Genomic DNA, 11131 nt, shown 5'->3' with positions numbered 1-11131 from the left:
ACCTGGAGGAGTAAACAGCCCCAAACAGCTATCATTTCCCGCCTTGGGAACGAAAACACGAACGAGGGTGGACTTGCCCTAACAAATGAAAGCAAATAGTGAATGAAGCTACTGTACTCCAATCAGAGCACCTTAACCCAGAAACAGAAAGCCTGCACACAGGTCCCAGCAACGGCAAGAACGTGATGCAAAAGGGAGTATGGAACGTCAGTGGCGAACCTAAGACACAGCCCAGGAATAAGCTCACGGGGGACTTACTGAAGAAACTCCTGAAAAGCTGTCAACCCCCTACTAAGCCAAAGACATGCAAATTAACACTTCTGTTTGTTTGCATTTTTAACAAATCAGAAATCAGTTTCAAATGATAACCTTCACACATAGTCAGAGGTCTGGTGGGTAATCTTTCTCCTATACTCCTGGAAGCATATAAATTGCTTCAACATTTCTGAACATGAATTTGCCAGTGGAAGCCAAAAATAAAAATGTTTTAGAATGATCATTACTTTGACAGTAATTCTTTTTCTGGAATTTTGTGCTAAGGAAATTGATGGCGTTTGTAGACTGCATGCTTGACTGTCGTCTTTATCCAGACTGGATTTTGAACCCTGGTGCCAGGGGGCACACCTGAGACTTATAGGTAGTCCCTGGTCACTCATTTAATTTGCATTTGAAAATTAATATATGAGGAACAATCCTCCGTGTCTTTAATAACGTGTAACAGAAGAGAATGTGTATATGTTTAATTGAATCACTTTGCTGTACGCTTGAAACTAAAACAACTTTATAAATCAGCTGTTTCAATAAAATATTTTAAAATTAATGTATGATTGTGTTTTTCAAGTGCCCTTTGAAAAATCATACACAAAGTAAGTTACAGAAGGGAATTGGTTAAGCTGTCCACGAGAGAGAATGGTGACGGCACTATGAATGGTGTTTACAAGGGCATTTTACAATCTAGATGCGCTCAAGGGATACGAAGCAAAAAATAAAGATGAAAGCAGACTACAAAATTGTATCTATGTGTTGCATGCAAAGTATTGATCCCTGGAAAAGCAAATGAAGAAAATACATCAAAATGTTTACAGAGGTTCTTCCTAGGGTTTGGGATTTTTTTTTTAACACAAATTTTAATGTTTTATTATAAAAATAACATTTCTATTTGGAACAATTCTAGCTATACTGTGTTTTAAAAGTTACTGATTCTCCTCCTCCCATCTGCACTCTGAAGTAACGTCACCAGCTGTGCATTTATGCTTCCTTCTCTGACATCAGCATGTGTCTCTTCACGTGTCAGGAAAAAAGACCTCACTTTTTTGAAACTATAAAACTATACGCTATATAAGGGTAGGTCACTATAAAACCTACGTTTGCCCTTTGCCCCCTAAGACTCATCTCAGAATCTTTCGAGTGTGTGCCCAGGTTCCTTCTCTAATAGCTGAGAACATCGCAGTGTATGAAGTTTCTATAAACACTTCTCTTAAGCATGGCTACGGAGGTTTGGAATTTTAAAAAAGAATTTTTTTAAGTCTTTAGATATATATCTTACATATTCCTGCTTTTACATGTGTCGAATAGTTTTCTAGAAGCAAAACCTGTGGTTAAGGGATATGTGTGTTTTCAGTTTGAGTAGTTCCTGCTGAATTTATTTGCCCAAAACAGTGTAGCGATTCAGATCCTGCAGGTGAGATTTAATTTTTCCTGCTTCTTTAACTTTCCAAAACATTCCAAATTTTCCATACTTAGTACCTATTCCTTTTCAAGTCAGTGGGGGGGGGGTGGAATCTGGGGTGAGGGTAAGATTTCTAAATCACCATGAGCAAGGCTCTCACCATGTCCCTCCTAGTTACTGGCCAGTCTCCCATGGTATTCCCACCTCTGGGGTCCACCACCAAGCCCATTTCCTGCCCAGCATTTTATAAAATCCAAGTGTAATTATTCTCCCGCAATATTACTCCATAGCTACTTAGAAACCCGGTGGAAAGTATTGATGTACAGTGAAAACAGCAGATTTCAAAATTTTGTTTTCACTGACAGCAACCTTGTAAAGCTACATTTGTGTGGAAAGGATCCAGAACTAGAAAAAGCACAGGGTGGCGGGCTGGGAGAACCAGTGGGAGCCAGATATATTTTTCTTGTCTCAGCTCTCTGGATTGTATGTGTCTGTACAGAACCTAACCTCTCCGATCAACTTTCCCATCAGTCACTTGGGAATAGTCATGGCACCTGCCTGGGGGGTATCCCAGGAGGATCCAATGAGAGGATGCTGGGCAGGTAGAGCAGAGTCAGGCTTCGGCAAGTCATGGGCAAAGGAACTCTGATTGCTGTGTCATGGAGGGTGGCTCAGCAGTGAAAGAGAGCTGATCGGCTACTTCTTTACAAAACTGAGCTATTGTTGATTTACAGTATTGTGTTAGTTTCAGATGTACAGTAACGTGATTCAGTTTGTACACACACACACACACACACCCCAACACACACAAGGCTTTCCAGATGGCTCAGTGGTAAAGAAGCTGCCTGTCAAGCAGCAGACCCGGGTTTGATCCCTGGGTCAGGAAGATCCCCTGGAGAAGGAAATGGCTACCCACTGCTGCATTCTTGTCTGGAAAATCCCATGGACAGAGCAGCCTGGGGGCTACAGTTCATGGGGTCGCAAAAAGTCAGACATAACTTAGCAACTAAATCACCACCATATACACACAAACACATATATAGTTCTTTTTCAAATTCTTTTCCCACATAGGTAATTACAAAAAGCGGAGCATAGCTCCCAGTGCTACACAGTGGCTGCCTGTTGCTCATCTCTTTTCTGCATAGCAGTGTGTATATGCTACTTCCAAGTACCTGGGTTATCCCTGCCCTCCCCCCACCATCTGCTACTTCAACCATCATCTCTTCTGATTTAAAAAAAAAAAAAGGAAAAAATGAAACACAAAATATCCCCGAAGGGTAAATCACTGCTTCTTCACAAGACAGCAAGATTTAAAAAATACAGATGCCCGATTAAAATTTGCATCTCAGATAAACAATAGTATTTTAGTGTAAGTATGTGCCATATAATACCACATCTCACCTGCCTCCCGTCCCCCGAACCTGTCCCAAGCCACATCAGAAAACTCCGTTTCTTGTACATACTGCGACTTCTCCCATGCCCGGGCATCGGCACCCCGGGCTCCTGCCACCTGGGCACCCTTCTTCCTCCCCGCCGACACCACTGCCTGAAGAGCTCATAGCCAACTCAGACATCACCCCCTTTAGGAAGGGCCCCCACCGCAGTCCCAGGCTGCCTGCCCCGACCCAGCGCGGCTGCTGGGCAGGTGCCTTAAGGGCAGGAAGACTGTCTTGTTTGTTCTTGTAGACCCAGTACCCAGCTCATGCCTGACATCAGACAGGCACGCGATGAAAAGTCAAAGCGGTGAATGAGTCTCTCCAACCCCCTTCCCTCCGCAGCAACGCACCCCATCCGTTGCTTCTCCCAAGCCGCGAGGGCCTCATTCATTCTCGTCACAAGGGGCGGTGTGGCAGGTGGTGCACACAGTGGAGAGAGCGGCGCTGCAGAAACTTGGTGTCTGGGTCGTCCAGCAAGGAAGCTGAATTTCCCTTGGAAGGGCAGCAATTCCGCCTGAATTCAAGTGGCTGGTACCGGCGGCCAAGACTCTAGGGACTGGCAAAGCACGTCACACACTTGGGCTTGCTGCTCTTTGACATCATAGGAGAGGCGTATGTTACTGCCCCACTTTACAGATGAGGCTCAGAAACGCTGAGGTCACCCTCCCCAGGTTCCACTGCAGAGTGCAGCCCCAACTCCGACAGGCAGCCTCTCGAAAATCTGAAGAGAGGCTGTCCCCACACACCTTCCGTCCAGTGAAAGCCCTGCCTGGGGACAGGGTCTCTCCCTCACCAGCCCTACCCCTCACTTTGCAGTCCCTCAGCCCCAGGCAGAGCCAGGCACCGTGAACGCCCAGAGAGGCCACATCCCCCCTAGTTGAGTGTCATTCAACGAGACATTGACACCTGACACCCTGCCCAGGACTGTGATCAGAAACAATTTGGGGCGCGTGTGAGTGAATGGATAGGTGCGACCCAAACGCCAGACTCTGGGTGGAAGGCAGGGCGAGTCCAGGCAGGGGAGCAGAGCGTACAAACTCCTGATGGGACAGAAAGCTTTGCGGGGCACCCAGAGGAGGAGGCTGGCAGGGTTGGTGTCAGACGCAGAAGCTCACAGGGTGTGTGATGAGAGTTGGGAGGCGGGCAACATTGTCAGCCTGGGCCAGCGTCTGGGGTCTTGAAAAAGTATGTGCGGGAGGCATGCGGGGGAGCCTGGTCCACCGGTAACCCAGAGGAGGCAAGACAGCCCTGGAGCCCAGCCAGAGACGATGCCACCGTCCCTAGACAGGTCAGAAGGGGTGGGAGGTTTATACTGTTAAGTCGGCGGAGACAGTCCGCCAAGTGGGAGAAGCAAGATCCAGAACAGTGTGGACCATGTCATCTCCTTTACAGGTTTTCGAAATTATAAATGTGTTTCCATTCCTGTCGTTCAGGTGCTAAGTCCGACCCTTTCGTGACCCCATGGACTTGTAGCCCTCCAGGTTCCTCTGTCCATGGAATTCTCCAGGCAAGAACACTGGAGTGGGTTGCCTTTTCCTTCTCCAGGGGATCTTCCTGACCCAGGGATCGAACCGGCATCTCCTGCTTGGCAGGCGGATTCTTCACCCCTGAGCCACCAGGAAAGCCTGCTTCCATTCCTATATATGGTTGTAAATTCCTAAAGAAAGCCTGGGCAGGAGACCCATGGGAGCAGTGGGTGTGGGGGAGGGGTGGGGAGTGAGACTTCACATTTAACTCCAGGTGGTCCCGTATTCTTGGATTGTTAACATCGTGTCTATGTATTGTTTCTGTTATTTCTTTATTTAGAAAAACAGGGAATTCCTGGGTGGTCCAGTGGTTAAGACTCTGCACTTCCACTGCAGGGGGTGTGGGTTCATTCCCTGCTTGGGGAACTGCTGACATCCCACACGTGGCACAGCACAGCCAAAAAAGAAAGAAAGAAAGGGAATGAACCAGGAAGTAAAGCCAAAAATCTCAGTGAAGCCTCCCTTTCTTGGAAAGCTCTGCCGACCCCCTGCTTGCTTACAGACTCTCACGGGCCTGCGCCTCGCACTCCTGGTCACCCCGCACCTTGCTCCCCAGCTTCCTGGTAGCCTCCACCATCAGACTGGCAGGGTCTGTTGTGAGGTCTGTCTGCAGGAGACTGCAGCCTGGGCGCCCGGCCCCGGTGAGTTGGACGGTTGAAGGTGGGGCCCGGTCCCGGCTCTGAGTGGGGAAGGCTGGCAGGCCTGTTTCTGGAGAAGCCCATGGCGAGGCAGTTGGAGCAGGATCCAGATCCTGGCCAGGCCACTGACGCCCACTGCCTTTGAGCTGACTTCTGTCAGCCTCGGTTTCCCCGCCTGTGAAATGGGGTCGCGAGCGGTCTCTACCCATACGGCTCGGGTGGGCAGGCAGGAGCCTCTCGATGAGGAGTGGGGAGAGGTGGGCAGAGGGAGGCAGGAGGAGAGAAGGCAGACCCTGAATCCCAGCTGGGGGGGCAGGGCCTGGGGGGCTCTGCCCGGTTGGCTGCCAATGGGATGGGGTGGACCAAGGCTGCTCGGAGTGGGGAACCCTGGGAGCTTCCAAATTCCAGCGTCCCCGTTTGCTTTGCTTCAGGGAGTTGGGGGAAGAGCCTGGGGGTAGGGGGGGCTTCCTGCCTGGTGGGGGAGGGGCCAGCTCCCTCGTGGCTGCACACACCAGGAAGCCCCTGGGCTGGGGCAGCAGCCTCTGGTCGCAGTCACGAGGGAGGCTGGGCCCAGTGGCCCTTATCTGGCCTGACCTTGTGGGGCTGACCACTCCCTCCTCGGGAAAGGGTGGCCCCCTGCCCTCTGGGAGGCCTCTTTTCTCCTTAAATCCCGATGACCCCGGGCTGGGGCCCCAGCACCCAGTTCTGCCCCTTGGCCCACCACCCTGGGTGCTCCACCCGCCCCAGCCCGCACTACCTGCCTGACGCCTCCCCCCGAGCCCCCGGGGCGTCTCTGACTCAGCAGAGTCTTGCCCGTTCGCTGCCCCCTCCCCTGGAGCCCTGCGCACAGAGGGCCCGGTTGCCCAAGCCCTCACTGCCGGCCACTCCCAGGCACTCCGGCCCTCCCCCACCAGTTCTACCAATTTGAATTCCTGACCATCCCTGCCTCTGGTCTCCTCCCTAGACCCAGGCCCTGCCCCCAGGCTGGGGGAAGGAATCGTCCCGTAGATAAGGGCAGGGGGCAAAGGGACACACCTGGACTCAGACCCCCTGCTCAGCCACCGGTTCGCGGAACGACCTTGATGAATGACCTCCCCTCTCCGAGCCCGAGTTTCTCCATCTGTGAAAAGGGGAAATAATTACACCCCTGGGAGGGTGGCCTCCAGCGTACGTGGGCTGGGGCACTGGCTGAGGGCTCCCTGAAGGTCAGTTCTCACCGGGAAGTGTGGCCACCGAGAGCCCCGGGCCAAGCCTTTCTTAAGGCGGCGTCTGGTTTGATGTCTGCTCCACGCCAGGTCGCCAGGTCAAGATGCCTGCATGCAGGGTACGAGGAGGGGGGGAAGACCCAGTCTGATAGGGTAGGCAGCAGAGTTAATGAGTATCCAGGCCAGGGGACGGTGCCTGCAGGCTGTCCCTGCTCCTGGGAGGGGCAGCCGAAGGCAGTGGGGGCAGGTGGGGTGGCAGTGGGAAGGCTGGTGGTGGGCAGCTGGAAGGCCAGGCTAGGAGAAAGGGACTGAGCCGGAAGGTCCCGGCCTCCACGTGGACGCCCTCTGACCAGCGCACCCTGACCAAGGGGATGTGGCTCAGGGGGTCCCTCAGGCTGAGGTCAATGTCCTAGAGGCCCAGCCAGGTGGGCAGTCTGTGAGGTGGTCAGGCCCAGAGGACCCCAAGAAAATGCCAGATGGCTCAGAGCACTGGGGGCACCCGAGCCCAGAGCCAGCTGTCCAAGACCAGGGCTCCTGACGGCGGTTGCTGTTCAAGTCATCTCCAACTCTCTGCGACCCCATGGACAGCAGCATGCCAGGCCTCCCTGTCCATCACCATCTCCTGGAGTTTGCTCAAACTCATGTCTATTGAGTCAGCGATGCCATCCAACCATCTCATCCTCTGTTGCCCCCTTCTCCTCCCGCCTTCAATCTTTTTTTTTTTTTTTCCGCCTTCAATCTTGCCCAGGATCAGGGTCTTTTCCAACGAATTGGCTCTTTGCATTGGGTGGCCAAAGTATTGGAGTTTCAGCTTCATCACTCCTTCCAATGAACATTCAGGGTTGATTTCCTTTAGGATTGACTGGTTGGAGCTCCTTGCTGTCCAAGGAATGCTCAAGAGTCTTCTCCAACACCACAGTTCAAAAGCATCAGTTCTTCGGGAACTTGCAAATACAGGGCATTTTGTCCCAGAACAGACCCATGGCCGACCCCACCAGCCACTGGGAATTTGGCGGGCTGGCTGGCCGGGTAGGACGGACTGGGATTCCCCTGGCATCAGCATGGCCCCAGGAACCCTCTGTGCCTGGGGTCTGGAGCTGGCCTCAGCTGGCACTGCGCTCAGCTTTATAAGAGTTGAGTTGGCCTGTGGGGCTCTGCCTCCCGTGGAACCCCTGACCTCACAGGCTGCCCCAACCCCACCTCCAAACCTGACCTCCAGGGGTTAAGACAGGGAGGCCACGTGCCGCCAAAAGGTGCTGGAATGAGTTTCAAATGGGCTTTGGGGGCATTTCCAAGCTTTTTACATCGTGACCTCCGTGCCGTGCGCCTCTCGTGAACACAGATTTCACACAAGGATTCTGAAAGTGATCAGTTAGCAAATGTGTTCTGGCAGAGGGCAGAAGGGGGCCGGGCCCTGAGAGGCAGAGAGAGATGGAGGGGCGGACCCTGGGGGCCGCCGGGTGACGGGGGCGGGGGTCCCGGGCCAGGAGCCCAAGGGAGGGCTAGACGAGCCTCGCAGTCACCTTCAGGCTGGCGAGCGGGTGCAGCTCTTGCCTTCTTGACGGTGACGGGGGGAGGGGGGGAACCAAGCCCACCCCGTTGTGGGACAGCAGGCCCAGGTTGGCGAGGCGCCGAGCACAGGCCAGAGGGCCCCGGGCAGAAGTGGCCGGCGCCCGGACAGGCTCAGTGACCCCGGCTCCAGAGCCCTCCTGACCCTGCCCGCCTGCCCACTGCAAAGATTCCTCTGCCCTCTGGCCAGCGGGCCTTCCACCCCAGTTCCCCCCCCCCGGCAGGTCTGGACAGGCCTTGGGCCTCCAGGTCGCCTGGTCTGTCAGGGAGGGGCGGGGCACATCTCCAGCCGCTCATCTGCTCACACCCGTGCAGCTTCTCCCTGCCCCCACCCCCACCCCCACCCCCACCCCCCAACAAAGGCTCCAGGGCCCCAGGGGAGAAGCTGGGCCCAGAACCATCCACCCTGCGGACCCCTGACCCCGTCCCCTGCGCCCTCCCCGACTTCCTCCGTCCTATCATGAGTCCTGAACCTGGACCACACGTCCTGCCCCAGCCCAGCCCCATATGAGCAAACGGAGGCTCCGAGAGCCCCCACTCAGCCTCCCCTGGACGGCTGCTCCATGGTCCTGCAGCCGCCCAGCCTGCCGGGCTGGGACACACGCCTCCCGGGGCCTCGGGGAGGCTGGGGTTTGCTGGACGGCAGGAAGTGTGTTGGAGGAGGCTTGGGTGTGCTTTCACGCTGCACCCTGGAAGGATGGCCCCTGTGGGTACATGGAGGGGCTCTCCAGGGTGCCCTGGGGAGAGGGTGGGCAGAGAACAGGGCTGGGTGGGGCCCGCGGAGTCTGGGAGCCTGTTCCTGGCGGCCCCGACCCAGGTGCGAAGCTGGGCGGCAGCTGTCTGTGCTGCCATCTGGTGGCGGCGTCAGAAAGCTCCTGGTTGTCTGAAGCCCTGGGGAGAGGGGTCCTCCTCGGCTGGAGGGCGGGTGGGCACCTGTCCCAGCCACGCCCCCTGCCCCGCCTGGGCTGCTGCTCTGTGTGTGCACCCCCAGATGTGCGATCACTGACTCTTCTCTGGCCGGGGCCTTCACGGCTCCCACTGCCCAGGACGCCCGCCCCCCCACAACCGGCCTCACCTGCCTCTGCTTCCGTGATCAGAACCAGAGCCCTCCTCTGCTGCCCAGGGTCCATGCCTGGCTGTTCCGGGGGGTGGGGAGGCCCGATGCCTGGTGTGAACCCCCCCAGAGCCCTGCACGGGAGCCACAGACAGGGATGGTCAAGCCCTGCTAGCTCCTGCCTTCCACAGGCATTTGCTGAGGACCTACTAAGCGCCGGGCGATGAATGAGCCGAAGTCGTCCTTGCCTTGGTGGGGCTTCCATCCCAGTGGGCGTGGGGGCGGGGGTGGGACGTGGCCGTAGAAGCAGCACAGGTGAGAGCAGGCGTGGGCAACGGAGAGAAGCAAAGTAGGGTGGGCGCTGGAGGCACACAGGCCACTCTGCAGTGTGGTGAGGGCCCTGGCTGACGGGCAGGGGAAGGGCTGAGAGAGAGCTGACGGGCCGACGGGGCTGGGACCATTCTCCTGAGCTCACCTGTGCGGTTCCCATGGAGTGACAGCTCAAAGTGTTAGTCACTCACTCCTGTCTGACTCTTGGTGACCCCATGGACTGCAGGCTGCCAGGCTCCTCCGTGTGTGGGATTCTCCAGGCACGGATACTGGAGTGGGTTGCCATTCCCTTCTCCAGGGGATCTTCCCGACCCAGGGATCAAACCCGGGTCTCCTGCACTGCAGGCAGATTCTTTACCGTCTGAGCCACCAGGGAAGCCCCGATTCACAGCTACTGTGTTTAACTTTGAAAGTGCTGGATTAGGTTCCTGTCCTCCGGCTAAACCATCGTTGCTCTCCCAGCAAGTGGGGACCATACCTGTGCCCCCGTCAGGTTGTGGGCAGCCCACCAAGCCCTCAGCCTGAGCCCGGCCGCCGGGAGAGGCCGGGACACCCTCCCGTGCACTAGCAGCTCTCTCGTTCCCGGCGGGCCTCAGGGTCCACTCTGGGTTGTGAGCTCACAGATATGATAATGCGGAAGACTGTGAAAGCCAGGAGATGTCTGCACACCCGTGTCTACAGCAACGTGATTTACAAAACGGGGAGCAACGCTGACAGATAGACGGATGCACAAAATGTGGTGCATACAGTGGACGATAATTCAGCCTTAAGGAGGAATGGGACCGTGACCCCTGCGGCCACTCGGATGACACCCGATGACGCTGTGCCCGGGGAGGTAAGCCAGACACCAAAGCCCGGGCTTCTGGTCCGAGTCCACTGACGCGGTGTCCCTAGAGGAGTCAAAGTCGTACCGTCAGAAAGAAGATTAGAGGTTACCAAGGCCTGAGGGAGGGGACAGGGAGATGTTGTGTAACGGCGGGCAGAGTTCCAGTTTGGCAAGAAGAAGAGACGTCCTGGAGACTGGTTGCTCAACACCATGAACGTACTTAGCACGGCTGAGCTGTACACTTGAAAATGTTTGAGGTGGTAAAGTGTGTGGTATGGATACTTCACCAGCCAAGGAGCCTCCGAGCTGGCCTTCTCACTGGAAAGCTGGTCTGTGTGGACGGCGGGCAGGGGGCATAGCCCTCAGCGGACAGCTTCCTCCCTGGCTGAGACGCGAAGCTTCCGCTCACGAGGGGTGAGTGTGTGTGCACAGCGCAAGGCCCCCAGGCTGCTTCCCGCATTCTCTGAGGGTACGGTGGGTCACCTCAAGGCCTCTCTGGGGCCTGCCCCTCCCCGTTCCCATCTCAGCCCCGGGCACGGCGTGACAGCACCCTCTGGACCTGAGTCACCAGCTTCCCCAAGTACCTACCCGTGGCTCCTACCCTCCTTAACGAGCTGCGTCCAGCTGCTCCCTTCTGTCCCTACGGAGGGTGGTGCCCTTCTGACTGCAGTGGGGACCTGGGCTGAGCTGACCCCCCACTAAATGGTCTTCTCCCCCCCCCCCACCGGAGGAAACACGTCTGCAGCCCTCCAGGGCCCCTGGACAGGCAGGGAGGGGGAGGGCTGGGCTTGCCTCCTCGGTTGCGCTTTCACTCCTAAAGTTCCCTTTTCTTTGTTTCTATGAACTTTTAATGAGGATTTGAACAGAAGATAGAAAAG

This window comes from Bos taurus, chromosome 17 (assembly GCF_002263795.3).
Source record: "Bos taurus isolate L1 Dominette 01449 registration number 42190680 breed Hereford chromosome 17, ARS-UCD2.0, whole genome shotgun sequence".
Classification (NCBI taxonomy): Eukaryota; Metazoa; Chordata; class Mammalia; order Artiodactyla; family Bovidae; genus Bos; species Bos taurus.
The sequence above is the reverse complement of the archived record's forward strand: the minus strand, read 5'-3'. Positions refer to the sequence as shown.